This window comes from Rosa rugosa, chromosome 6 (assembly GCF_958449725.1).
Source record: "Rosa rugosa chromosome 6, drRosRugo1.1, whole genome shotgun sequence".
Taxonomy (NCBI): domain Eukaryota; kingdom Viridiplantae; phylum Streptophyta; class Magnoliopsida; order Rosales; family Rosaceae; genus Rosa; species Rosa rugosa.
The window spans coordinates 11543385-11570474 of record NC_084825.1 but is presented as its reverse complement, the minus strand read 5'-3'; the positions used below and the strand labels follow the sequence as shown (position 1 = coordinate 11570474).

The 27090-nt window shown below is 36.6% G+C and overlaps 1 long non-coding RNA gene across 1 annotated transcript in view; it reads left to right on the top strand.

Moving 5' to 3' along the window:
* The window catches only part of LOC133715475 (uncharacterized), an 89912-nt gene that overhangs the window by 10883 nt on the left and 51939 nt on the right, over positions 1-27090 (top strand). The window lies entirely within an intron of this gene.

Genomic DNA, 27090 nt, shown 5'->3' with positions numbered 1-27090 from the left:
TCAGTATAGGATAAGCAGGGATTGTTCAGTCCGGGGATTGTAGGGTACACCTACACAAAAAGGTCAATTAACAAATAAAAGAATAAAATGGGGGTTTTGAAATTTGGTTCCTAATCTACTTAAAATAAAAACAAAACAAATAAAACTATATACAATGATCGACTTCCCTAACCTAGACCAATACCACTCAGAAATTACTAAGTGTAAAAATAGAAAATCCATTTCAACATGCTACAAAAATGTGCCCATCTTAAACGCTTAGATAAGAGCCCAAATGAAAAGTCTCAGCGGATCAATCCATTTATCTGATTCGTTCTAATGTAGGCTTGGATCGGAAAAGTCCTTACCAAGCCTAATACTACTAATTTTCGAAAACACTCAGCGTAGTTCTCTTAAGTAGTAGTATTATCTAACCCTCGAATCAACTCACACGTGCAAATTAACCATTACACATAGAATTTAACACGTAATTTCCAGAATCGTTTAATCATTAAGACATGATTTTTACCACCCGTTAGAACTAATTACTACTTGTTTAACTCAGCGCTTTAACAAATAATAATTACTCTTGGCAAATTAAGCAAACACACAAGAACTCTCACCATTATTCTAGCATGCAAACTTATGAACCAAACTCAGAAAATTACCTAAACACATAAAAGGGCACAATATTGTAACATGCATCATAAAAGAATTCTCGAAATTAACTCAATAATAAACTGAAAATCTCAAAAATATCAATAAAAATATTCTGAAAATTTCATGTCTCCAATTACACAACTCGCAAATCCAAACACACAAAACCGAAACAAAAATTGTAAATAGAGTCATAGTTACACTTTGAAGCTTTCCTCAGCGGCTTAGCAACAAGGTGATGAACTCGTCTCTGCTATGGTGGTGGAGCGTCCTTGACTCAGCGCCTAAGAACTTCATAGAATGATGGATGGATGGTGGTAACGGTCTTGTAGGTGTTAGAGGTTTGTGAAGTGAATTGGGCAAAGTCTTGGAATAGCTTTTGGCCAGGAAGTGATAGGCCGGGAAGTGATGCAAATTCTGTTCTGGACGTTGCCTATTTATAGGGGAGCATTTGTTGGCTTTTGTCGATCATACCCTTCATCATTGGACGGATGGGATTGCATCATATACTCAATAATATCGTCGCACTTTATGCTCCTATCAATTTACAACATGCTTAAAAAAAAAAAAAAAAAAAACTCATTCTACAATTTACAATATACAATTTACAACATGCTTAAAAACTTCTACAAATTGCACAACAATTATAAAAGACATGCTAAATTTTGTAAAACTCATAAAACTTAAACTAAATCACAATTATAGCTTGGCCTAACATAAATCGCAATTTGTCACCATTCCACAAGTATAGTACAAAAATTGAGCATGCATTCTATATAAACAACAAAATCAATGACACTTTAAGTACTAGGGATTTTAACAATCCCCGGCAACGGCGCCAAAAATTGATGCGGCTGAAATAGCCTCACAATTTAACCCTGCCAAATGTAGTTGTCAGTATAGGATAAGCAGGGATCGTTCAGTCCGGGGATTGTAGGGTACACCTACACAAAAAGGTCAATTAACAAATAAAAGAATAAAATGGGGGTTTTGAAATTTGGTTCCTAATCTACTTAAAATAAAAACAAAACAAATAAAACTATATACAATGATCGACTTCCCTAACCTAGACCAATACCACTCAGAAATTCATTTCAACATGCTACAAAACTGTGCCCATCTTGAATGCATAGATAAGAGCCCAAATGAAAAGCTCAGCGGATCAATCCATTTATCTGATTCGTTCTAATGTAGGCTTGGATCGGAAAAGTCCTTACCAAGCCTAATACTACTAATTTTCAAAAACACTCAGCGTAGTTCTCTTAAGTAGTAGTATTATCTAACCCTCGAATCAACTCACACGTGCAAATTAACCATTACACATAGAATTTAACAAGTAATTTCCAGAATCGTTTTGTTTGGACCCAAAATGAACATTTTGGCCTGACAAGGCGTGTCTTGGAGAAATTGAGCCAATGTCAGTGGCTCAAGCTATATATTGTCGACAAGCTCGAAATATATATTTAGAGGCTAAATAAAGCCTACTATGGAAGTATGACAAGTCAACTTTAGCATATTTTCCTACTTCGGCTAGGAAAAAACCGAGCTAGACAAGGAAGGAGGGGTGGCAGACTAACCAAATGAAATCGAAATGTGCTGAAACTTTCCAGATCCATTCTAGACAGCCCAAGGATCATTTCTTATGAAGAGTGCAAGAGCTTTTTTTGAGTGGAAGGCCTTCAAACAATCAGCCCAATTTTCTACAGAAGCAAAACTGGAAAACTGGACCTGTAAGAGGTCCAGCAGCATTTTCGGCCCAACCACATGGAAGAAAGCTCTGAAATTTGGTCAGCATGATCTAGATTCATAGTGGAACATTTTTTATGAAGACATCATGGCCAGAATCTGAATTTCTGATGGAGATATACATGAAGGAATAAAGGAGCCGAAAGTGCTTCCTTATCTCCCAAATTCATCATTCCTATTAGTGCTCCACCTCCATCTCCACCTCCCTTATCTCCCAAATTCATCATTCCTATTAGTGCTCCACCTACACCTCCACCTCCCTTATCTCCAATTAGTGCTCCACTTTCATTTGTTTAATGCCAAAGTAGTTGGCATGGTAGCCTATAAATAGAGGTTACATTGAAACACAATTCACACATTCACATACAACAACAACATCTCTAAGATGATCTAAGTTCTCTCTAGAGCAAACCTCTCTAAGAGCAACTCCTCTCATTCTCTTTCTCTTAGCGGTGATCACACTCCTAGTCCTAGTCTTCTCAGAAGCCGACTTTTAGTGCCACCAAACCCTCTGTCAACGTACTTCGGTCCTAGTCTCCTCGGGAGCCGACGGTAGTGCCGCGACCACAACGGTTACAGAACCAGCCAAGCAAGGGTAACGCCCTAGCAACCCAGTCAAGCTAAAGTCACGCTTTAGCAAGTTCTCCTCACTTCCCAGTGGTTCTCGCTCTGCTCGATCTACAACATCGAGTATCGATTGTGATTTTCAAGAAGCTCAGCAAAAGTCCTCGCCAAGAGGCACAAAGAATCCCACGACGAGGTTGGTGCTCTCCTCGTCCACAATTGCTTGAAAGAAGTCAGGTCAAGGGACACCCCCGACGACCGTACCCGAACGGTGCTGGCACGCCCGCGCAAGAAAAGAGACTGTTGACCAGCTGCAGCAAAATTGGAGCCAAACATTTTTTATTTAGACTCTAAATATATATTTCGAACTTGTCGACAATATATAGCTTGAGCCACTGACATTGGCTCAATTTCTCCAAGACACGCCTTGTCAGGCCAAAATGTTCATTTTGGGTCCAAACACGTTTAATCATTAAGACATGATTTTTACCACCCGTTAGAACTAATTACTGCTTGTTTAACTCAGCGCCTTAACAAATAATAATTACTCTTGGCAAATTAAGCAAACACACAAGAACTCTCACCATTATTCTAGCATGCAAACTTATGAACCAAACTCAGAAAATTACCTAAACACATAAAAGGGCACAATATTGTAACATGCATCATAAAAGAATTCTCGAAATTAACTCAATAATAAACTGAAAATCTCAAAAATATCAATAAAAATATTCTGAAAATTTCATGTCTCCAATTACACAACTCGCAAATCCAAACACACAAAACCGAAACAAAAATTGTAAATAGAGTCATAGTTACACTTTGAAGCTTTCCTCAGCGGCTTGGCAACAAGGTGATGAACTCGTCTCTGCTATGGTGGTGGAGCGTCCTTGACTCAGCGCCTAAGAACTTCGTAGAATGATGGATGGATGGTGGTCACAGTCTTGTAAGTGTTGGAGGTTTGAGAAGTGAATTGGGCAAAGTCTTGGAATAGTTTTTGGCCGGGAAGTGATAGGCCGGGAAGTGATACCAATTCTATTCTGGACGTTGCCTATTTATAGGGCAGCATTGGTTGGCTTTTGTCGATCATACCCTTCATCATTGGACGGATGGGATTGCATCATAATTCATTTAATTTTCCAGCTGAAACGTCTCTTTATGGCCTTAATTCCTCTCATAATGGGGTCTTTTAACAAGCTGAAACGTCTTTCTCCTTTATTTATTTTCCAGTTGAAACATCTTTCTCCTTTATTCCACAACTGAAAAACGTCTTTCTCCTTTATTCCCCAACTGAAAACGTCTTTCTCCTTTATTTCCCTTCTTCATTGCTTGGTCAAACGTCTTTAAATGCTTTATTTTCTGATTCAGTCGTTGCTGTTCCCAAGAGTTCCACCAGCCAAGGTTTCCTACAACAAGCAGGAAAATATCAGAAATTTCTAGAGAAAATAAAGGGAATTAAAATGTAAAGACCACAAAAACAGTCGACAGTGAGGAATCATGATCTAGCTAGGATTTTTCATGAATTTATCTTTTTCCGCTTATTTCACGCCAAACACTCTACAAGACTCTTAAAATGACTCGATGACTCAAAACACGAAACTTAAGGGAGAAACAAGGCTAAAATGGGGCATATACTCAATAGTATCGTCGCACTTTATGCTCCTATCAAATACCCCACACTTAGCTTTTGCTAGTCCCTTAGCAAAACAAAAATACAAAACAAAACAAAGACTCGACAAAAAGCAAGTAAATGACTCTACTGCCCCTAACTGTTGTCTCAGAGACTCCAAACTCATGGCTTTCACGTTAAACACTTAATCAAAATCGCATAGATAATTCCATGGTTAATAAACATGTGACACTCATATGACTAAGTAAGATATGGAGAACTTAAGTTATACAGTGAATGATAGCATGTTTCGAACAAGTCCAATCCAAACACACAAGGCATACTCTCGATTTTTCTCTCAGAAATGGCTATGCTTAAAAGCTTCACACTCAAGTATATGCAAGAGAACAAATTGTAAGGCAACAAACAACTTGCATATTTCATCAATAAAACCATTTTGTGAAGAATTTTTAAAGACCTCAAGAAATGACTAAGTGCACAAATGGACCTAAACCATAAGCTCGATTGCGTACCTGACTCCACTAACCAAAGACTGCCCATCTCAAGGATCAAGTAAGGACTTAAAACGGGTTGTAATGGGGCTAAGCTAGGGTTTTTGAAATGAAGATTAAGGATACAAAAATCCTAAGGACCTAGCAGAGCATATATGAACCACCTTATGTCACCATTTTTGTAGGCCAATTTTCATTTTTTTGGGCCCAACCTTCACTCTAACCAACATGGAAATGGACAAAGGCCTAATTTTCAACTTTGAGCCTTCTACAAATATGAAAGTCCAAAACCACACTTCAACAATTTCCCAAGAATTTTCTTTTCAGTTTTTCTTTTCTTTTGCCGTTTTTCTTTCTTTCTTTTTTTTCATTTTCTTTCATTTTTTACGGCTATTTTTTTTTCTTTCTCTTGGTTTTCCCCCACCCCACACTTGTCTTTCATCATCACCCCTACACACTATGTCATGCTCTACTAAGTCCCTAGGACAAGGGTAGAGATATCATGTACTACGCTCATGGTAGGGTAGTGAGGGTGATGAAACAAAGGTTTTCAACGTAGGCTCAAAGGGGTTCACTCTAAGGAGTCCCACGACGGGCACAATTGGGGACACATGCTTGTTTGGCTATGGTGGTTACCCTAATGCCTTCTATCCTATCCAGGATCAGGGCATATTATGGCATACAAGTTTTGACAGTCACAACAGTCGAGTTCTAGTATTCTCTAATCCATTAAAATCTATGGCACATGATCATTGGATTTTCAAAGAATGATGAGGTTTTGCAAATACAGCCATGAAATTCTGAATTTATCAATAAAGCACTCGAAAAGAAAGTAGTTTAGCTCAACAGCTCACTTAGGGTCAAATGAATTAGACTTAATCCTAGCATGCTTAATGAACCAAGTTACAATCCTATCTCAAATCTTCATACAAGTATCACAACGTCGATTAACCACAGAATTCAATTAAGTCCTATTTCGATTGTGAAAACCTTCAGCCATGAATTCAGAGACATATTCATCCTAGACGTTAGGAGCATCCTAAGACTCAAACAAACAAAAAGACTAAAACCAAAGAAATTTTTTTTTTTAATTTTTTTTTAAACTAAAATAAAGGTGTAAACCCACCCTACACTTAGAATCTACATTGTCCTCAATGTAGGCAAGAAATATGGTATATAGACCCTAAATATGGGGGGCTACGTACGAAAATAAGGGAAGGGTAAAATAAACAAACATAGACACAAGTACAATTCAACCTAAGCAAGTGAAGGGATAGAAATGTCAAACTCTCGTTGATGGCTCCTCCACAACTTCGGTTGAAATGGGTTGCCTCCCATGCAGCGCTTGATATTTATAGTCCTTCAGCCTGGGCTCTTCTCCTTGTTCACATGTCCTGGGGTGTCTCTTGGAGGGGTATCTCTTCCAATGTGTGCTCCACCAAGGACTCATAGTAGGGCATGAGATGATGCCCATTAACCTTGAACTCCTTCCCCATCTTCTCACTCTTGATCTCTACAGCACCATGAACAAACACATTAGTAACTACAAATGGGCCAATCCAACGAGAACGAAGTTTACCTGGGAATAGCTTAAGTCTGGACTGGAATAACAGAACTTTCTGGCAATCAAGTGTTAGTAACATATACAAGGTTCAGATACAAACATTATGTCTTTCCTTAGCTTTTTAAGTTACTTTTACATTTACATACTTAGGTACTGGAACAGAGGACCTCGTTGTGCAATCGGACTATAGAACAGCTACCATCGACAAGGTCATGTTTAATCCAATATACCTTAAGCATGTCACACAACATTTTTTTTTTTTTTTTTTTTAAGTTTGTTATAAACTTAGTTAATATCTCAATTGATTCCAAGTTGTAAGTCGAGCCCAATAGAAACCACTACTATTGGTGAGATACGATATAGGGATAGTCGCCTAGACATAAGTCTCTTTCCTTTGTTTCAGAAGGCTGGATGGCCAGATTAAGAGGTAAGTAAGAGGGAGGACTCATTTTGGTGATACTACGGAGGCTACTCCCTCATTGAGGTTTAGGCCCCTATCGGCTACTCCCACATAGTGGTTTACGCTCATTCTATAGTATCTCTGAGATCCAATTGAACCCATCACCCAGGGTCCCAACCTAAGACACCATCCGTATGCGCCCCTTACTCAGCTGGGAAATTAACTTATGTGTTAGACCGTTCTCCAAGTGCTAATAAAGGCCGCCCTCAACCTCAAGAGACCTGAACAAGGTACTAATGAAGGGTTTAGGCCAATATTAACAAAATGGCCCTTGTCTACTCATACGATTTTACACACTTAAAACAATTAAGTATTTAACTAAATTAATAACAACCTAAGTATATTAATCTAAGTGAAACACATACAATTTACAACATGCTTAATCTAAGTTAAACACATACAATTTACAACATGCTAAAAAAAAAAAAAAAAAACTTCTACAAATTGCACAACAATTATAAAAGACATGCTTAATTTCGTAACACTCATAAAACTTAAACTAAATCACAATTATAGCTTGGCCTAACATAAATCGCAATTTGTCACTATTCCACAAGTGTAGAACAAAAATTGAGCATGCAGTCTATATACAACAAAATCGATTACACTTTAAACGTTAGAGATTTTAACAATCCCCGGCAACGGCGCCAAAAATTGATGCGGCTGAAATAGCCTCACAATTTAACCCTGCCAAATGTAGTTGTCAGTATAGGATAAGCAGGGATCGTTCAGTCCGGGGATTGTAGGGTACACCTACACAAAAATGTCAATTAACAAATAAAAGAATAAAATGGGGGTTTTGAAATTTGGTTCATAATCTACTTAAAATAAAAACAAAATAAATAAAACTATATACAATGATCGACTTCCCTAACCTAGACCAATACCACTCAGAAATTACTAAGTGTAAAAATAGAAAATCCATTTCAACATGCTACAAAAATGTGCCCATCTTAAACGCTTAGATAAGAGCCCAAATGAAAAGCCTCAGCGGATCAATCCATTTATCTGATTCGTTCTAATGTAGGCTTGGATCGGAAAAGTCCTTACCAAGCCTAATACTACTAATTTTCAAAAACACTCAGCGTAGTTCTCTTAAGTAGTAGTATTATCTAACCCTCGAATCAACTCACACGTGCAAATTAACCATTACACATAAAATTTAACAAGTAATTTCCAGAATCGTTTAATCATTAAGACATGATTTTTACCACCCGTTAGAACTAATTACTACTTGTTTAACTCAGCGCTTTAACAAATAATAATTACTCTTGGCAAATTAAGCAAACACACAAGAACTCTCACCATTATTCTAGCATGCAAACTTATGAACCAAACTCAGAAAATTACCTAAACACATAAAAGGGCACAATATTGTAACATGCATCATAAAAGAATTCTCGAAATAAACTTAATAATAAACTGAAAATCTCAAAAATATCAATAAAAATATTCTGAAAATTTCATGTCTCCAATTACACAACTCGCAAATCCAAACACACAAAACCGAAACAAAAATTGTAAATAGAGTCATAGTTACACTTTGAAGCTTTCCTCAGCGGCTTGGCAACAAGGTGATGAACTCGTCTCTGCTATGGTGGTGGAGCGTCCTTGACTCAGCGCCTAAGAACTTCATAGAATGATGGATGGATGGTGGTAACGGTCTTGTAGGTGTTGGAGGTTTGTGAAGTGAATTGGGCAAAGTCTTGCAATAGCTTTTGGCCAGGAAGTGATAGGCCGGGAAGTGATACCAATTCTATTCTGGACGTTGCCTATTTATAGGGCAGCATTGGTTGGCTTTTGTCGATCATACCCTTCATCATTGGACGGATGGGATTGCATCATAATTCATTTAATTTTCCAACTGAAACGTCTCTTTTATGGCCTTAATTCCTCTCATAATGGGGTCTTTTAACAAGCTGAAACGTCTTTCTCCTTTATTTATTTTCCAGTTGAAACATCTTTCTCCTTTATTCCGCAACTGAAAAACGTCTTTCTCCTTTATTCCCCAACTGAAAACGTCTTTCTCCTTTATTTCCCTTCTTCATTGCTTGGTCAAACGTTTTTAAATGCTTTATTTTCTGATTCTGTCGTTGCTGTTTCCAAGAGTTCCACCAGCCAAGGTTTCCTACAACAAGCAGGAGAATATCAGAAATTTCTAGAGAAAATAAAGGGAATTAAAATGTAAAGACCACAAAAACAGTCGACAGTGAGGAATCCTGATCTAGCTAGGATTTTTCATGAATTTATCTTTTTCCGCTTATTTCACGCCAAACACTCTACAAGACTCTTAAAATGACTCGATGACTCAAAACACGAAACTTAAGGGAGAAACAAGGCTAAAATGGGGCATATACTCAATAGTATCGTCGCACTTTATGCTCCTATCATATATGTCCATTAAAGCCCGCCCGGCCCAGCCTTATAAGCCTAGCTCGAAAACCCATTCAATTCTAGTATTAATATTTTTTTATGTAGTTATATTGAACTAATTATTACATTAGGCCATATTTTCCTTTAATTTTGTATTTTATTTTGTTCAATCATTAACATATCATAATTTTTTCATAGATTTTTGTATTTCTTTTTTTAACAAAAGAACATGACATATAAATATAATGAGTTGGGCCCTACCCACCCAAAAAGGTGCGGCCCGAAAAATAAAATAAAAAAATATTGGGGCCCTGCCTGTCCCAACCCGAACCCATTAATTTTGCCCATTGACAACCCTAGCCTACAGGGATGAGCAGAAATGGACCACCCAACTCATACATCACCTTCAACTTTTTGGCTTTATTACTCTCTAAAGTTTGTTCTTACAAACTTCCCAGAAGATATGGTGATTATAATTAGGGTATAATTATACTCGTTTGTATCCAAGAAATGTATTTATTCTATAGAGCAGAAGATTTTTGGTACATCGCGTTTCCTTCACGTACCGCTGAAATTGAACAGTTTTGAGTGATAAATAACTGACTCCACATATAAACGGTTGAGACTGCATATTATTTGTACGTTGTATGTGGACTTGCACCACCGTGTATAAAAAAAAAATTTGTCTGCAGAAGTAAAGAAGTGAGACAAGCTCACATGGAGCGAAATGCATAGCTCTCATCATGAAAAGAGAGAAACTCTCAAGAGGAGAGATAATTATTTCTTCACTTGAAAACGATTCCCCTTCAATTATTTATTAAATCACACACATTACTTTATTACAAATTTTCTTTTTGGTAAAGACCAAAGCAACGCTCCACACACACACACACACACTCTCTCTCTCTCTCTCTCTCTCTCTCTCTCTCTCTCTCTCTCTCTCTCTCTCTCTCTCTCTCTCTCCCACTCGCTCTTTGTCCACCTCTCATTTCAATAATTAATACCAACACTAGAAGAAGAAGACTGGGGCGTGCCAATGCTTTCACACGAACATCGATCAATGTCATTCTATTCACGCAGTTTTCTGTAATTACAATATTTTCACAATTGGCCATTATTGTAATCTCAATTTGTGTGTCGATGAGCTGTGACTTGTTGATAAATTATAATTCCAACATTGTAAAGGTCATGGGTTCGATTCTCACTGACATATATAAGGGTGGGGTGGATTAAGGGTTTTTTTTTTTTTTTTTAAATCTCAATTTGTGAATTTTATTATATGCAGATTTTTGTACATCAAGGATTTCACTTCGTGAAAATTTCTGAAAATATGCTCGAGAACTTTAATAATTACTGAGATCGTAAATAAATAATTTGTTGATTGATCTCGATTAAGCTCGATAATTTTCCGGGGCTCACACATTCATTTACTGATCAATAAAAAAAATATAAAAAAAAGAACCGTATTTCATCTCAGACAACTAGCATAAAATGATCGAGCCTCTTGCTTTTTGTACACTATCCTACATTACTAGATCTAATAAATTATTCTTCTGTATCAAGGGTTGAAATATCTGTGAAATCTCTGATATTTTTTTTTTGGAGTGACCGATATATCATAGAGAAAATATCTTATCTTTCATTGTTTCTGCGAAATTTATCATCAGATATCGTCAAATGTCCTTAACATCAAAGAATGTTCCATATCAAGAAAAAATGTACGTGTTGTAGAAATGAAAATGCCTAGCGCTCTGCCAGGGTTGGGAAAGCGCCACCCTTGGCTTCTCTGTACCTTCCTCCATCAACGATGGAGCACCTTTCCGGCACAATCCTCGACGTCGATTGTCACGCCCCTGATTTTTAACACAATAAAAATCGATATATATAATCCCATAATTATACATGCGTAAACGTTCAACCATCAATACAAATACCTGAAATCTTTTTCCCTTTAAACTAAACACGTATTGATGCCTTGAACCCACTATGTCAATATTGACCCGCTCCGTAGAGTCATATATTACATAAACTTACGAATTCAATTGTCAACAACAAAATAAAACATAAGTGCTCCTCAGAGCTCACTACAAGCGGAAGTCTTAATAACGGTAAAGTCACAAAATTGGCTTCCTACCGTAAAGCTGCTAGCTTGCTACTTCAGTTTTCAGCCACGATTACCCTGACCTGCAGGATTAACCCCTACACCGTTTGAATGGTGCACCGGGTTGCCACACAACAAACCAGGTAAGCTTTTGCAAGCCCGTATGAGTAACTCAAAACAACTCACGTAAAATCACGGGATAAAAGCCCGCACAAGTCACGAGATAAACTCACGCAAATCACGTTTAAATCAATAAATAAATCACGGGATAAACCCACACAAATCACGAGATAAACTCACTCAAATCACGTTTAAATCAATAAACAAATCACGGGATAAACCCACACGAATCACGAGATAAACTCACTCAAATCACGTTTAAATCAATAAACAAATCACGGGATAAACCTACACGAAACACGAGATAAACTCACTCAAATCACGTTTAAATCAATAAACAAATCACGGGATAAACCCACACGAATCACGAGATAAACTCACTCAAATCACGTTTAAATCAATAAACAAATCACGGGATAAACCCACACAAATCACGATATAAACTCACTCAAAATCACGTTTCAATCAAGAAACAATGCACGGCGGACAGACTAGAGCTCTAACTGATCGTATCCACTAACCCAGCCAAAGGCGTGAAGTCCCGATTTCCCACCCACGATCACATTTCGTGATCCGCGATCCTCAACTCGTAAGTCTTTGGATCCACGGTATAAATACCAAAACATTAAAGGAGTCGCACAGGACCCAAAATGTTACACGAATCTAAAATGAAAGATTCCCCATAATTGATCCCTATCAATTACTCCCGGTACAAGACCCACATTTAAATAAACCACCCGCGAACTAAAATGTTCCACAAAACACAACACTTTTCAAAACAATAGAAATCAACCCTTTCACAAATATTGTTTCACGAAAAGTCACACCCAAAACAATAAAATGAACGCACCCACAATTATTGTTTTATCACACAAAACCACCTACACATATATATTTCACGTAATTATATATATACGTAGTCATCCACTCAGGAATGCCTACTAATACCAACTATAGTGTGCAGTTAACTAAATAACTAACAAAACGATATGGTAAGCCCGTTCGTAAATGAACATTGTGAGATTACTCACCTCGAAACTCCCGCTGCGTCTTCACACCACTAGACTACTTACAGAATGCACTCTGTCAAGCACCTAAGGAAAGTACAGCCTTGATTCAGTCAATGAAACACAAAGAATAACGTTCGAAACCCTAAATCGAACCAAAATTCCCAAAGTGACGCCAAATGAGGCGAAACCACATCCGAGACCACCCAATGTCTCCGGAATACTTCTACGATCGATATGTCCAAACCACAAGTCGATCGAACGCTCGGATCCTCACGGATCGAATAAATTCACTGATATGAACGCTTGTGAATTTTCATAACTAGCTCAAAGTCAGAAAACAAACATAAAGGGTCGAAAACTACCTCACAAGCTTTGGATTTTTGCTCAAACTGAGTTGAACTGATTTCCACGTAAATCGATCAAAACAAACACCATAGATCGATCCAGAAGGTTGCTCTGAGCCCACAACAAGAAGCTTGAAGCCGTGCCGTCGCCGGAGCTAAGTTTTCTGGTCGGGTCCGAAAACACCCAACTGTGCCGCCTTCTACCGCCGCCACCACCGAGAATCGGTGCTAGAGGACACCACAGGGACGACCAGACGGAGGAGGCGATCCTATCTGGAAAATTTCGTTGCCGGAGACCGCCGCAGTTCGCCGGAAAAGTCTGGTCGGATCTCCGGGTTCGGGTCGGGTCAGTCATGGGTGATGAGAGAGAACGGAGCGTTTCTAAGTTTCCGGTTTTGGAAACTTCCGAAAATAAAAATGGAAATTTGCGAAAACGGAAACCCCTTTATATAGAACTTTCCAAATTTTCAAACGCTCGTAACTTTCTCATACAAACTCCGATTCTCCCGTTCCACATGTCCACGAACTCGTATCGACGCGCTCTACAACTTTCGCGAAGGAAGTTTTCGGAGAATCTCAACGTATCAAAAGTCAACCTTAGCAACCCCCCCAAAGTCATACTTTTCGAATAAAAATTCATCCGAAACACTTCCGCTCCATCCAAGAGCTACGAAACCGTCCAATAACCACAATTTTAATTCCGGAAAATAAATACGAATTTCCGGGGCATCACATCGATACCTTTGCGTACGACTTATCCAATGCCTCCTTACCAGTCTCGGCAAGCAGGCTTTCCAGCGACGACCTTTTGTTCCCAACCTCTATCTATTCATGTTTGGTGGGGAGAAGATGGGGCTAAGACGCCAAGATGGTTTGGGATGGCACCGAATGTTAACCATCTCTGACCGAGCCAGGCACGTCTGAAAATTGTGTTGGACAGATCTAGTTTGGTGGCAGTGCAGCTAGGTACGAGGCTTACGATGGGTAGTTGCTTAACCATGATTACAGATGGTGGGAGGATGGCAGACTGGTGATTGAAATCGGAGTTCGCCTTTGGTGTTCGTTGCCCCATAAATTTGATCAGAGGGTTGGGTCGGGTAGAGAAACAGCTCGCCTTCGATTCTACGTGGGAACCTCCCCATGACTAGTGAGGGCGACACCTTGAATCGAGCGAGGGATGGTGGAGCAATGGCGGTCAGGGTAGGTTTGGGTGCCAAGAGAGTCTTTAGGTGCCCAACTGTGGACTTGGGCTTCTTTTTGTTTGAGCCGGCACTCAAGATGGGCCTCTGCTTGGGCCTTGTCTTCTATCTGGATTCGCATATGGGATCCAGGAGATTTTTTATGGGCACTTTTTTCTGCTACACTTTGGAATTGGGTTGTTGGTTACTTAGGTAGAAGATTGCTCTCTCTTTGATGTATTTTTGTGCGTGGAAAAGGTAAAGTCGGTCATACTACCGCTGGTCACCTTGACAGAAGGTTACCTGCTATTCAACGTATTTCTTTGCGTGGAGAGATGGTACACCATATCGTTGGTACTGTTTTACTTAGCCTATTTTTTGTCTGGTGCTTCATCAAATGCTTAATTGCATCCCTTAGTATCCCTGGTAGATTACCTTTTATTGTTTTTAGTATTGCTTAATTTGGTTATTTCTCAATTTGATGTAAGTTCTGCATCTCTCAGTTGTAATCATTTTAATTAATAAAGACTTGTTAGTTTGTTTAAAAAAAAAAATCATTAAATATCCTAGATATAGAAAATATAGAGGTTTTTGAATATAAGTCCAATTTCATTCCACCATAATGGATGCAGTCCATAGATAATTTTATTATCAATCTAGGTCCATTGACTATTGTCATTACATTTTCATACCCATTTTGCCCCTCGAGTTAAATATAGAAACAAAATAATTGCTTTAAGCATTGATTTATTTATTTTTTTTCAATTTGAATTTTGAATCCATGATGAACCGCAATAATTCAAAATACAATTAGTATTATAAAATTAGCAAATAGAGATGGGAAATCAACCTAACTGAAAGGTACAAAAAAAAAATTTCATCAAAACATTCTAGCTAAAAGATACGTATAACCTAAGTAAGAGATAAAAATTAAAGGATTTCCTCTATTGTAGGTATACCATAAGTAAGAGATTCGTACCTAAGTAAGAGATATACATTTACGGATTAATGTTCATTGATTACTATAAATGAGATATGTACCTAAGTAAGAGATACAAATTTACAGATTAAATTTCTTGTAATGTAGGTATAAATAATCGAGATATATACAAAGTAAGAGATATACAGATTAACTTTCTTGTATTGTAGGTATACTATAAAAAAGAGATACGTACCTAAGTAAGAGATATATGTTTACGGATTAATGTTCTTTGATTACTATAATTGAGATATGTACCTAAGTAAGAGATACAAATTTACGGATGAGTTTTCTTCTATTGTAGGTATAAATAATCAATATGCATATGATGAGAAAAACTACCTATATATGAGGTATACTGAAATACTGAAATTTCGAGCTCTTAATACATATACTATAAAAATTGTGTAATGTTTACCTTAGAATAAGGTTCAATAGTGGTTTGTCAACCAACAATATATACACACAACACACACACACATGTTCTTTTCCAGGTTAAAGGTAAGTTAAGAAAGAAATGTAAAAAATAAAGAATGAAGAATGAAGAAGAAGAAGAATAGCTACCATCGATGGAATGATTTACACCAAAAGGATCACAATCGTTTAGGGCCGACAAGAAAATACCTTGACCATAAAAAGCTAAATACTAAAGAAGGAGAACCACGTTCATAAAATACTTGACATTACATATAAGAGCCATAACCATAGAACTTTTGGTGTTGAAGAAAAACATTATCAAAATGTTGCTTTAGAAAGATTCTTAACTTATAGAAGACATCTTTTAAGTTAGAATAATTTTAGGAATGATTTACATTAAATATCTTATTCAATTTCATATCAATTCCATAATTTTATACCAAATATAAAAATAATTTAAGAAAGATATGCATCAAATATGATATTAAATTACTAATCAAATTGTTAATTTTAATCCTATTAATTCTTGCCTTTTATGTGCAAAGACATTCAATAAGGACATATTAGTCATGTAAAAAAGAAAAATCAATAACGATTGAGTCAGCACAATGGAAAAGGAAATAAATCTGAGGTGGCAGCTGAGTCATTGGACCGAAATTAACAAGAAAAATTGATGCGGACTACAATCAATATGGAGTCTAGTTTTTGGACTTTAATCTAATTAACTCTAAAAGTATATCCCAATAAAATAAAGAAATTTCTATAAAATCTTTCGAGAGAAATAAAATATTAAATAGGTACAGAATTATTCACAGAGAAACACACATTATGGAATATGAAGGTCATGTGACGGTGTAACATTTTAAAAACGGTTTCTAGTGAGGAAATTTCCTAATAGATATACAACGTAACCTGTTTGGGAAAAATACCTCGAGGTGAAACCTCAGAAGACAGATTTGGGTGAGGCGAAATCCCCTCAAGGCTAATTGGGATGAGGAGAAATCTCTTCAAGGCGAATCTAGGTGATAAGTAATTCCTATAAAGGTCAATTTGTGTGAGGAGAAATTCCCTCAAGACGAATATGGCTGTGAAGTAATCTCCTAAAGGTGAATCTGAGCGAGGAGAAATCTTCTCAAGGCAAATTTAGGTGATGAGTAATCCTCTCGAGGGGAATCCTGGTGAGAATTAATCCCCTCAAAGGGAATTTGAGTGAGGAGAAATTCCTTCAAGACGAATCTAGGTGAGGAAAAATCATGATGGATCAATTTCAACAAAAGAAAAGAAGTCTAATGGAGCCATGTTTCAAAAAGTAACTTATTCACTTCATCTTCCTCAATTATATGAGACTGGCCTCAATGAAGGTTTCAGACGCGAAGAACTAACCATGCAATTGCCACTTTGCACTGGAACAGTATAAAGAAGATAAAGTACAATTATAGTGAATCTGGCTATGTGACTTTTAAGAAAATGTTGGACCAGAAAAAGGATGAGGACAGACTATGCATCTTTAAAAAGTGATGAGGAATTTGTTCTTCTTATGCTTATTGTAATTTGGAGTTCAGGTATCATGTCCCCCCATGTATTCTAAAGTTTCATTAATGATCAAGGCCTAAGGGCAGCTATGCAAGCCCTCTTTCAAAAAAAAAAAAAAAGTGAGGAATTTATGTGACTTTGCAACCCTCGATAATGAAGTTGGCAACCTCATCCAGAAGTTGTAGAAACTGCAACTAACGTTGGAATCAATGTAGAAAGGGTCTGAAGAAGTTGTTATAAATCCAGGAGATAATTTAGATAATGATGATGCGTAGGGTGGAACAATAACTTTGAATATTTCTGATGATGATGCGTGGGATGGTACAGTAACTCTAGATAGTTTTGATGATGATGAAGATGGGGGAAGCGGAAAAGGTGGTGAAGTGAAATGTATGAATTTGGACAATCTTCTATAGGTAAAGGATTGAACCAATTTACCACCTGTGAAGGTGATTTTGATCATGCCACCCAAGATGAAGACCACATGACTAGAACAACTGGTCATAGTGGTCAAGAGAAAATTGTTTATGGGAGGAGGATTAGAGGTGTAACTGATGATTAAAGTACCTCATCTGATGTTGTTTCAGTTGCCTTAAGTTTTGACTCTATCAATTTAGACACAAAGCGCAGTGAGATCTTAAATGAATCTCATGAAGGTCACAATCAATTTGACTATGACGCTTATGGATATAATCTATGAAGTCCATGACCAGTCATCCAGTTGGATTCATCCTTATTATCCCCTTATAAGGAAAACAGTCAGCAACTCCAAAGATATCTATGAATATCAAGTTCATCATCATAATTTGTACTATATGAGTCATATGTTTTAGTTTGATTATTGTATTTTTGTAGACCAATAGACAACTTTTCAACCACTTAGAGTTTCTTTTTTTACGTGAATGACATTCATATCTATTTATATGTAAATTTAATAAATTGATTCTTTTAAAAAACTATTTTTTTTCCAGAATATTTCCGATATTTTCAATAACTCATTTTTTTTTTTAAATTTCGATAAATATGTAAAATCCGATATTTTAACCACTTGGTGTGGTAAAGTTGGTCGAGCCGCCTAGTATGGAACCCTCATGTCTAGAGTTCGAGTCCCAACTCTCACCAGTTTGTGGCCAGTAGGTTTGAGGAGCCTTCGGGTTCGTGCGATTGCGGCAAGGGATTAGTCTGGCTTTTCTGGGATACCCTCGTAGACCTCGGTCTGAATACTGACTGGGTGGGTGTGTTACTAACTCGCTAACGTAACCGAAGTGGCTTGATACTTCACTCTTGATAAACATACATAAAAATAAAAAAAAAATAAAAAACTGATATTTTAATCCTAGGGTTGAACCTCTAAGTCTCTAAGCAAATATCTTCTTCTTAGTGAAAATTAAACAATATGTTGAACTAAACTAAAGGATCTTATTAGATAAGAAAAGATGGAAGATAAAAGCTAAGCATACCAAATAAAAGTTTAAACTAAACCCTGATCACCAGACCAAAAAAAAACAAAACAAAACAAAAAACAAAACTAAACCTTGATCAACCTCTTCATTTAAATATGATCATTTCAAGGAGTGCCTCACAAGCAACCGCCCCGAAAATGGACAGTACTTCTCTTATTTGATTTATGCCTCTACGGCTCTACCAACTTCAACATGTTTTTCTTTCTAGGCTTGCCATTTTGGCTTGCCTTAAGTTTGTGAGGTCAAGGCTTTATGTCCCCCTCGACGCGGTTAGTTCATTCTAATATAATTAGTCAGGCAGGGGGATGAGCCCCCCAGCTTGGCTGGTTTTCAAAAAAAAAAGTTTGTGAGCGATCATTGTATAATGAGTGACGTTCTATCTCTATGTACCGTCGTGGTATCACCACAACTTCTTATCTATCTATAAATGGCAGTGGAATAGTATGTAATGGTCATTCTGGCTTCGTATTAATGATACATCCGAGACGCATTTTCAAAAAAAAAAAAAAAAAATTCAACATGTTGATCGATGACTTCGGATTTAAGAGCATCTTGGCCGTGGTCTTCAGCATACAACAAGCATAGTCCACACCTTTTCAAATGGATTGTGAAATTAACATATCAATGCAACTTGATACGGTTCACAATCTCAGATGGTTTAACACTTTGTGGATTAGAGGCTTAGAGCTGATGAACATAATGATGTCATTATGAGATCATGTACCAACAAGCACAATCGCTCTCGATCGACCTCTCGCTAGATTTCCAAGAAAACAGAAGGAACTTGAATATAACGTTGGGAAGTAATAGTTTCCATATGAAATCAAGGCAATCAGTAAATTGCAGCAGAATTGCAACTCTCAAATACAATTTCATGATGCAAAACTTGATTGTCCTTTTATCTGAAACCCAATTTTTCTGTGGACTTGGTATACAATTCAGACTAATTAAGTACGTACTCTGCACCAAGCAAATAAGCAAGAAACAGAGTAGCAAATGCCCCTGTAGATTTGACCTGCTTGCTGAGTAGATTCACTTTCTCCCTCTGCCATGGATCCTTGCTCGATGCTTGTGCTCATCGACTCCCTATTTCTCTCTGATCGGAGAGAGCTTCTCCATTACGTCACGGTACGATTTCAGTTCTTCTGAAGTGAAGCTCAAACCGAGAATGCAAAACGTCATCGCCTCCTCCAGTGCCTCCGCTGGCATTGAAACCTCTATAATCTAATCATCGCAACCTGCACCAGAATTTGTGTGTGGACTCATCTTCATGGTTTGGTACGATGACAGAGAGAATTGATAATTTCTTTCCCATTGGCACCTCTCTCTTTGCTGCTCTTGATCGAGCTATTGTCTATCATGGAATCTCTGTCCTTGGTTGTTATATCCAGTTTTCATCGGTCAATTTGAAAGTATAGTTGAATTTTTAAGAAGAAGAATTTGTACTATTTTCAAGAAGAATTGATGGAATTTTTGCAGAAATAGAAGAATTAGATAAATATATTTGAAGAAGAAGAATTGATTGAATGTTGAAAGAAGACGTGAATCATTTTGAAGAAGAATTATTGGATTTTGAACAAGTAGAAGAATTAGTTGTAAATGTTTGAAAAAGAATTGAATTTTTGAAGCTGATGAGTTGGTTGAATTTTTTTGAAGTAGTTGAATTAGTTGTATATAATTTGAAAAAGAAGAATTGAATGATTTGAAGAAGAAGAATGGTTGAATTTTGAAGAAGTAGCCGAATTAGTTGTATATAGTTTGAAGAAGAAGAATTATGTAATTGTTAGAGAAGAAGATTTAGTTTAATATTGCAGCTTTTCGTTTCTTGTTTTTGGACGGGATGGTTCTGGATATGGTTTTGGTATTGGTTATGGTTATGGTTCGAGGATTTATGGAGGTGAGCAGGTGACAAGATTTTATGCACTGGTAATTGCAGCAACTATGATCCTGGTGTTGGTGTTGGTAGTGCTGTGGGCATTTCATCCAAAACGGGACTGCTGTAGTTGCTTTGCGAGAATGTTGAATGTTCAGACTAAAAGAAGGGTTGCTAGACAGACATAAATTATTTGGCATTGAGTTGCTCAGAACATGGAGCTTTAGGAGAACTCAATTCTTGTATCTTCTGCTTCATAAGTTTTCAGTAGAGCTGGTACTGTGAATTTTGGATACCAACAAAATCCCTATAGCAGCAACTAGTATCATGTCTATCTTTATTCTGGAAGTAATGGTCAGTAGTATTGATTTAATCTAGCTGGATTTGGGCTTGGCTTGGTGTTAAAGATTGCAGACTTGCCAAATTCATGATTTCATAAGCTTAGCAAAGCTTTTAGGTTTGATCAACCGATATTTTCTATGGTTGGTAATTGGCTATATGGAATGGGGCTTTGTTTTTTGTTCTTGGGCTTGTATGTACCTCATGAATGGCAATGGTCAGCCTGCACTTCTCTATCTTGTTCTATGCACACCAGGTGTTATGACAGATATACGACGAGTTGTGTTATATCTGCCTGTTCTGGAAGACTATGTCTACACCTTGGAGATCTATGGTGATATATATGGATATGAAACTAAAGCACATAATTCCTCTTGCTGATGGTATTTTCACCATGCTTATGAAGAGTTGAAGGCTTTGGCTTGTGTGAATGATGGATGTGGTGATCATGCTTCTTGGAATGAAACTGATCGATTACTTATCATGTGAAAGCAGAGAAGGTTGATGTCATACATAGTTATACATAAGCTGCGGGTTACATTGATGCAGCACCAGTTTTATCATTTAGTTATGGGGTTTTGCTTTTCACATTAGCTCCAACCATATGCTTGGGTACCAAGCATATGGTTGAAGGGGGTGTTCTGACTATGTTTTGCTAAAGATCTATATTTAGTTTCTTTATGAAGAGATGTGGAACTCCCATTGAAGTTTTGCTTTCTTAATAAGTTAATGTGGTTCTAGGTTTTGCACTTAATGTGTTTCTCATCAGCGAGCATGTGACGACAACTTTTGTCACTACAAGGTTATTTCTTGAGTTCTAATAAAATGCAATCTAGGTGACATTGGTTCAAATCCAAAAAGCTTATTATCCATAGATTTTGAAATCAATATCGAAGAACTTTGAAAGATTATTTGTTACTGGTCTTCTACTGTGAGGGACAGGAATTGATATGGTACGTTGTCAAGTTCTGTCCCTTTATCTGGAAAGTTGACATTTGATCAACACCAAGACATTACATCCAATATAATCTCATGCTTTGGAGCGCTTATATTCCGAGTTCTTTCCTTTAACAGAATGAAAATGGCTACTTAATGGTAGGCCAAGTATGGATTGAGCATCACATGTATCAATCCACAAAGTAGTGCCCAACAACCGTCAGCAAGCTCATGTATGATGCATAAAGGGAATTAGTACTGTACACATATGTACATGTGTGTATAGTAGTAGAATTTTAGTAAGGAACATCCATATGACATGATACATATAAAAGAGAATTGTTTTATGAAATGTTTCTACATGGTTTGTGCTTCTCTCTAGATTTGTGTGATGCAACCTACTTAGGTGTGATGCAACCTAACCTTAGGTGTGATGCCTAAGACCTCTGGGTGAGATGCCTAGAAACCCTACTGGTGTGATGCTAGTAGCCTTATCCTAGAAATTTACTGGTATAATGCTAGTAGTTCTATTATTTTCTTCTTAGTTTTTTTTTATATTTTAATCCCCTTCGCTTCTGAATAAACAAGATCACAACAAGCAAATCCAAGAGTAATCAAACAAACCCTAGTTCTACAATTCTTTTGCTACTTATCGTGCATCATATATGCGTGTGTGTGTGTGTGACATCATAAAAAGATGTAAAAAAAATATTTTGGGCCTGAGTTAGCTGCCTCTTGGGCCTCGCCTCAGGTCTGGGCCTGTTTGGGTGTGAATTTGTGGTCTACTGGTGAAATTTTTCAAAGACTATACAGTTGCTAACATTAGGAATGTTGTTAAGATTGATTAGTTGACTATTAGGCAAGCTAGGGATAAATTTGCTCGTGGGTGCATTGAAGTGGATTTAAGCACGCCATTGAAGCCATATATTGAAACAGGTTGTTGCTTATGGAGTTGTATATGAGGGCATTTCCATGATTTGCTTTGAATGTGTTGTTGACTTATGAGTCATGGCTTGAAGGAGAAGTTTACTTGAAGGAGAAGTAAACTTGTAGGATAAGAAGACTTGGAAAACAAGATGACTTATGATGTACAACATATAGTAGTGTAGGGCTTGTACGTATATATAGCCTCATATACACCATTGAATGAACATAAAATATATAATAATAATAATAATAATAATAATAATAATAATAATAATAATAATAAAAAAATAAAAAATTCACTCACAAATATTTCTTCTTTTCCATTTCATAATTTGACTTGGCATCAGAGCAAAGATCTAAGAGGACTTTGTCTCTTTATTTTTTCTTCATTGTCCTTTCCTCATAGTCAGGCCTAGACTTGAGGAAAGACCCAAGAGGCAGATGACTTAGGCCCAAATATTTTTTTTTTTACATCTTGTTAAGATGTTTTTTATGTGTGTGTCTATATATATATATATATATATATATATATATAATTAAATGAAAGTTCAATCTTCATCGCTATTTAGTTTTTTGCTAAAAGTCTAGAAATTTAGGAGGCCCAAAACTTATTCTTACATCTTATTAAGCTGCAATAAAAATATGATAAAAAAAGTGTATATACACTGAATGATGATGATTGGACTATATATATATATATATATATATATATATATATATATATATATGTTAAATGAAAGTTCAATGTTCATCGCTATTTAGTTTTTTTGCTAAAAGTCTAGAAAGTTAGGAGGCCCAGAACTTACTTTTTACATCTTGTTAGATTGCAATAAAAATATGATAGAAAAAAGTGTATATATACTAAATGATAATGATTTGACTATATATATATATATATTATATATAGGGCCTTTCCACTAAGGGATCTATTTTTTTGGCCATTTTAAGGGATACCTTATTAGACCCACTTTTCGATCACATATTCACATCTCCGTCCTTCAGTTTTTTTATCCTAATGTATAGATCAAATATGCAAACTTTCAGCCAAATTCATGATCGTTAAGGTATCGAACTAGTTTGAATCAACGGACGCACTGAATTTGTCCAACCAAAACCGTTCATGCTTATAATTTTAAATCGCAGTTATGAATGCATAATAATTATCAATTTGGCTGAACATTGGCAAAAGTGATCTACTCATATAGACCTAAAAATTGAACAGTTGAGATGTGGAAATATGATTTTTAGGGTTTAGTGTTTAGTTTAGCAGGAGCCACTGTTCTAAGCACACTTCAAACATTGAGAACTTGGCACGTGGGGAGTTGGTAGCCACTGTTCTATTAAATTTAAAATTATTTAATAGAGTCTTGGTAACCACTATTCCAGACGCAGGTAGCAATATTTTGATGAGAAAATATTACAATCAAGATAATGAAGAAGAAAGAAGAGAAAAAGCAAAGACAACCTCAATTTGGCTTCATGACCAAGAGTGGTTGATCATCTTGTCTAAAAATGAGGCTGCAATGCTTTGAAGTTTAAAATTTGAAGGTATTCCAGTTTTGTAAGTTGAGCACTGACATTTCCACCAAAAGATCTTTCTTATCCACTTTAAATAAGATAAACTGGCTAACTTGCTGAACACCCCTTTTCTTCATAGCCAATTCTTTGAACTTCCTAACTTTTCTTTTCAAAAAACCTTTCTTTTCAAAAAAAAAAAAAAAAACAATGTCTTTTCTCGTTATTGACATGAATGACTTTCCCTAAATGTATGAAAATCTAAGGACAGCCTCACAGGAGTGGGGTTGCTTCAGGGTAATTAACCACAACATCCTAACTGAACTAATGGCCGAGATGAAGAGTGTGGTTGCTTCTCTTCTTGATCTCCCCATGGAGATTGAGAAGAAGAACGTTGGACCAGTCGCTGGGACTGGTTTTGATACGCTCAAAGCAAGCGCATAATTTAACCCTGAAATATCGTTAGTAGTATAAGTAAGTAGGGATCGTTCTATTCCGGGGATTGAGGGTACACCTGTCATTGTCAAACAATTAAACAATTAAAATCAAAACAAAGTATAATATTCACACATATGCACATTATTTACGAATTAAAAGGGGGTTTTTGATTTTGGTTTTTCTGAAAATAAAATTAAGTTAATAAAACAATTAAAATGCAAAAACATAAAATTATAAATGGAATGCAAGAACAAAGATCAAAATCGAAACATATGATTAAAATTAATTCAAGTTCATCATTGTTCATCATAGTCATGCAAGAGGAATTGATCATGTGAAACGTTCAAAGCAAACAATTTCCCATATTTTACTTTCAACGCTAATTAATCTAAGTGAAAGCACATAGACTAATCCTATCAAACATGCATTCAAGCCCTAGAAAGCTAGTCAATCATACATGTCTAACGCATTAAGCATCTAGAAAGGTTATCAATTCAAATGTGCAACTTAGTATGAAAAAGTCCACCTAATTGCAATCTTCTTTGATTAAATTCGGTTTTTGTACAAAACCTTTACTACTTATTGATTCAAGAACACAAAACCAAAAAGTTGATTCATGTTCTTAAATTCGTAGCACCAATTATATAAAAACCCTAAAAGTTTCGAACCCTTTAAGATTAACATACAAAAGATTTCTATCATGCAAATTTAATCAAACACTCACACATAAGCAACCATAAATCGCAAAACATGAATCTGAAAATTAGTAATTAACCATAAAATTTCAGAATTCGAAAATTGTTCAAACACATGTGTCAACTAGGGCATAACCAACGAAAATTACAAAGCAAAGGTTACAAGGCGAATCGGATTACACCAAGAGATGGAGATGGTGATGAACGAAAAGGTGATGTGGTCTCTTGAATTTCGAAAGCAATCTTCAAGGTGGAGGATGGATGATGTTCACGGCTTGTCTTCTTCTTCCTTGGCCTTGCTTGCACTTCGTGGTTGCCCTAGAGGATGGAGAAGAGCACGGCTAGGCTAGAGAGTTTTCTGAATTTTTCTCAAAGTGTAAATTGTATGGGGAGAGGAATATATAGGGGACGGCCCCTAGGTCTCCATGCCGTCCAAAACCCTAGAAAAGCTCACGGCTATTGCTTGCTTCCTCCACATAATTTCCTCCAATGATTTCTTGCCACATAAGCCCTATGAGGTGTCTCAACCAATCACATAATTTCCTAGAATATTTCCCTTGATTTTCTTGCCGAAATTCTTGAGATAATTTCTGATTTTCTGTTTTTAAATTCGGCCAAAACTCTTTAGGGAATGTAGGAATGTATCTAGACTTCATTTGAGCTTTTCTTGGTCTCCACCTTTTTCTCTTTCCTTAAAACTCTCTAGGGAATATCTTTGCCGTCCAAAACCCTAGGATTTTCACGTCCTCCCTTGTTTATCTCTTCCTTTTTCACTGCAAAGCTTCTAGGGTTTATCTCCAAGTATTTTCTTTCCATAAAAATAGCCCTAGATAATCTCCCTAGAAAATCTCTTTTTAATTTCTGATTTTTGGACGCATCTTCCTTGTTTCTCTCTTGCAAATTCACGGCAAAACATCTTTAGGGCTAGGGTTTGCGTCACAAACCCTAGTGTCATGGGCTTTGATGGGCCTTGGTCCATTTTGCCGAAAATCCACATCATTCTTGAGAGTTCTTGGGCCACGTTGCTTCATCTTCAAGTCTTCTCATTTTCCAACGCAAAACATATTATTTTTCCATTTCTTTTTCATGGTTGCGTTGGAAACTTCATTGGTAAGCTCTCCTCCAGTTCGCAGGGTTTCCTGGTTGCACTAGGAAAGCTTGTTTCTTCATTTCTGCTCAAATGTGTGGTTCAATGTTCTTCATTTTTGTTCCCCTTGACGTTCGCAAGCTCCTCTTTCCATTCGTGTGTTCATTTCCACTTTTTAGCTCGGAGGTTCTGAAAATAGAAACTAGTATGAGAAATAGAAACTTTCCTAATTTGAAAAATAGAAACTTACCAAAAATGAAAAATAGAAAGTTACTAAAAATGAAAAATAGAAACTTGCCAGAAATGAGAAATGAAAACTACAAGAATAGAAACTTTCTAAAAATGGAAAATAGAAACTAAGAAAAATGGAAACTTTCTACAAATAGGAACTTTCCCAATCAAAGAATGGAAACTTTCCTAAACAGAGTTTTACTAAGGAAATGACGCAAGAAATGTGAGGAAATGCAGTTAAAACGTCGCATTAAAATGCTCCTATCAATACCTCTTACTAAGATCAACCTTCTATATAAAAAATTGAGGTTAGAGCAACTCCAACAGCTTCCCTATAATTTCTGTATTATAGGGAAGCAAAAGTCAAAACTTTTTAAGCAATTTTTTCTTCTCCAATTCCAACAGATTCCCTATTTTACAGCAATCTCTAAAATCTTCAT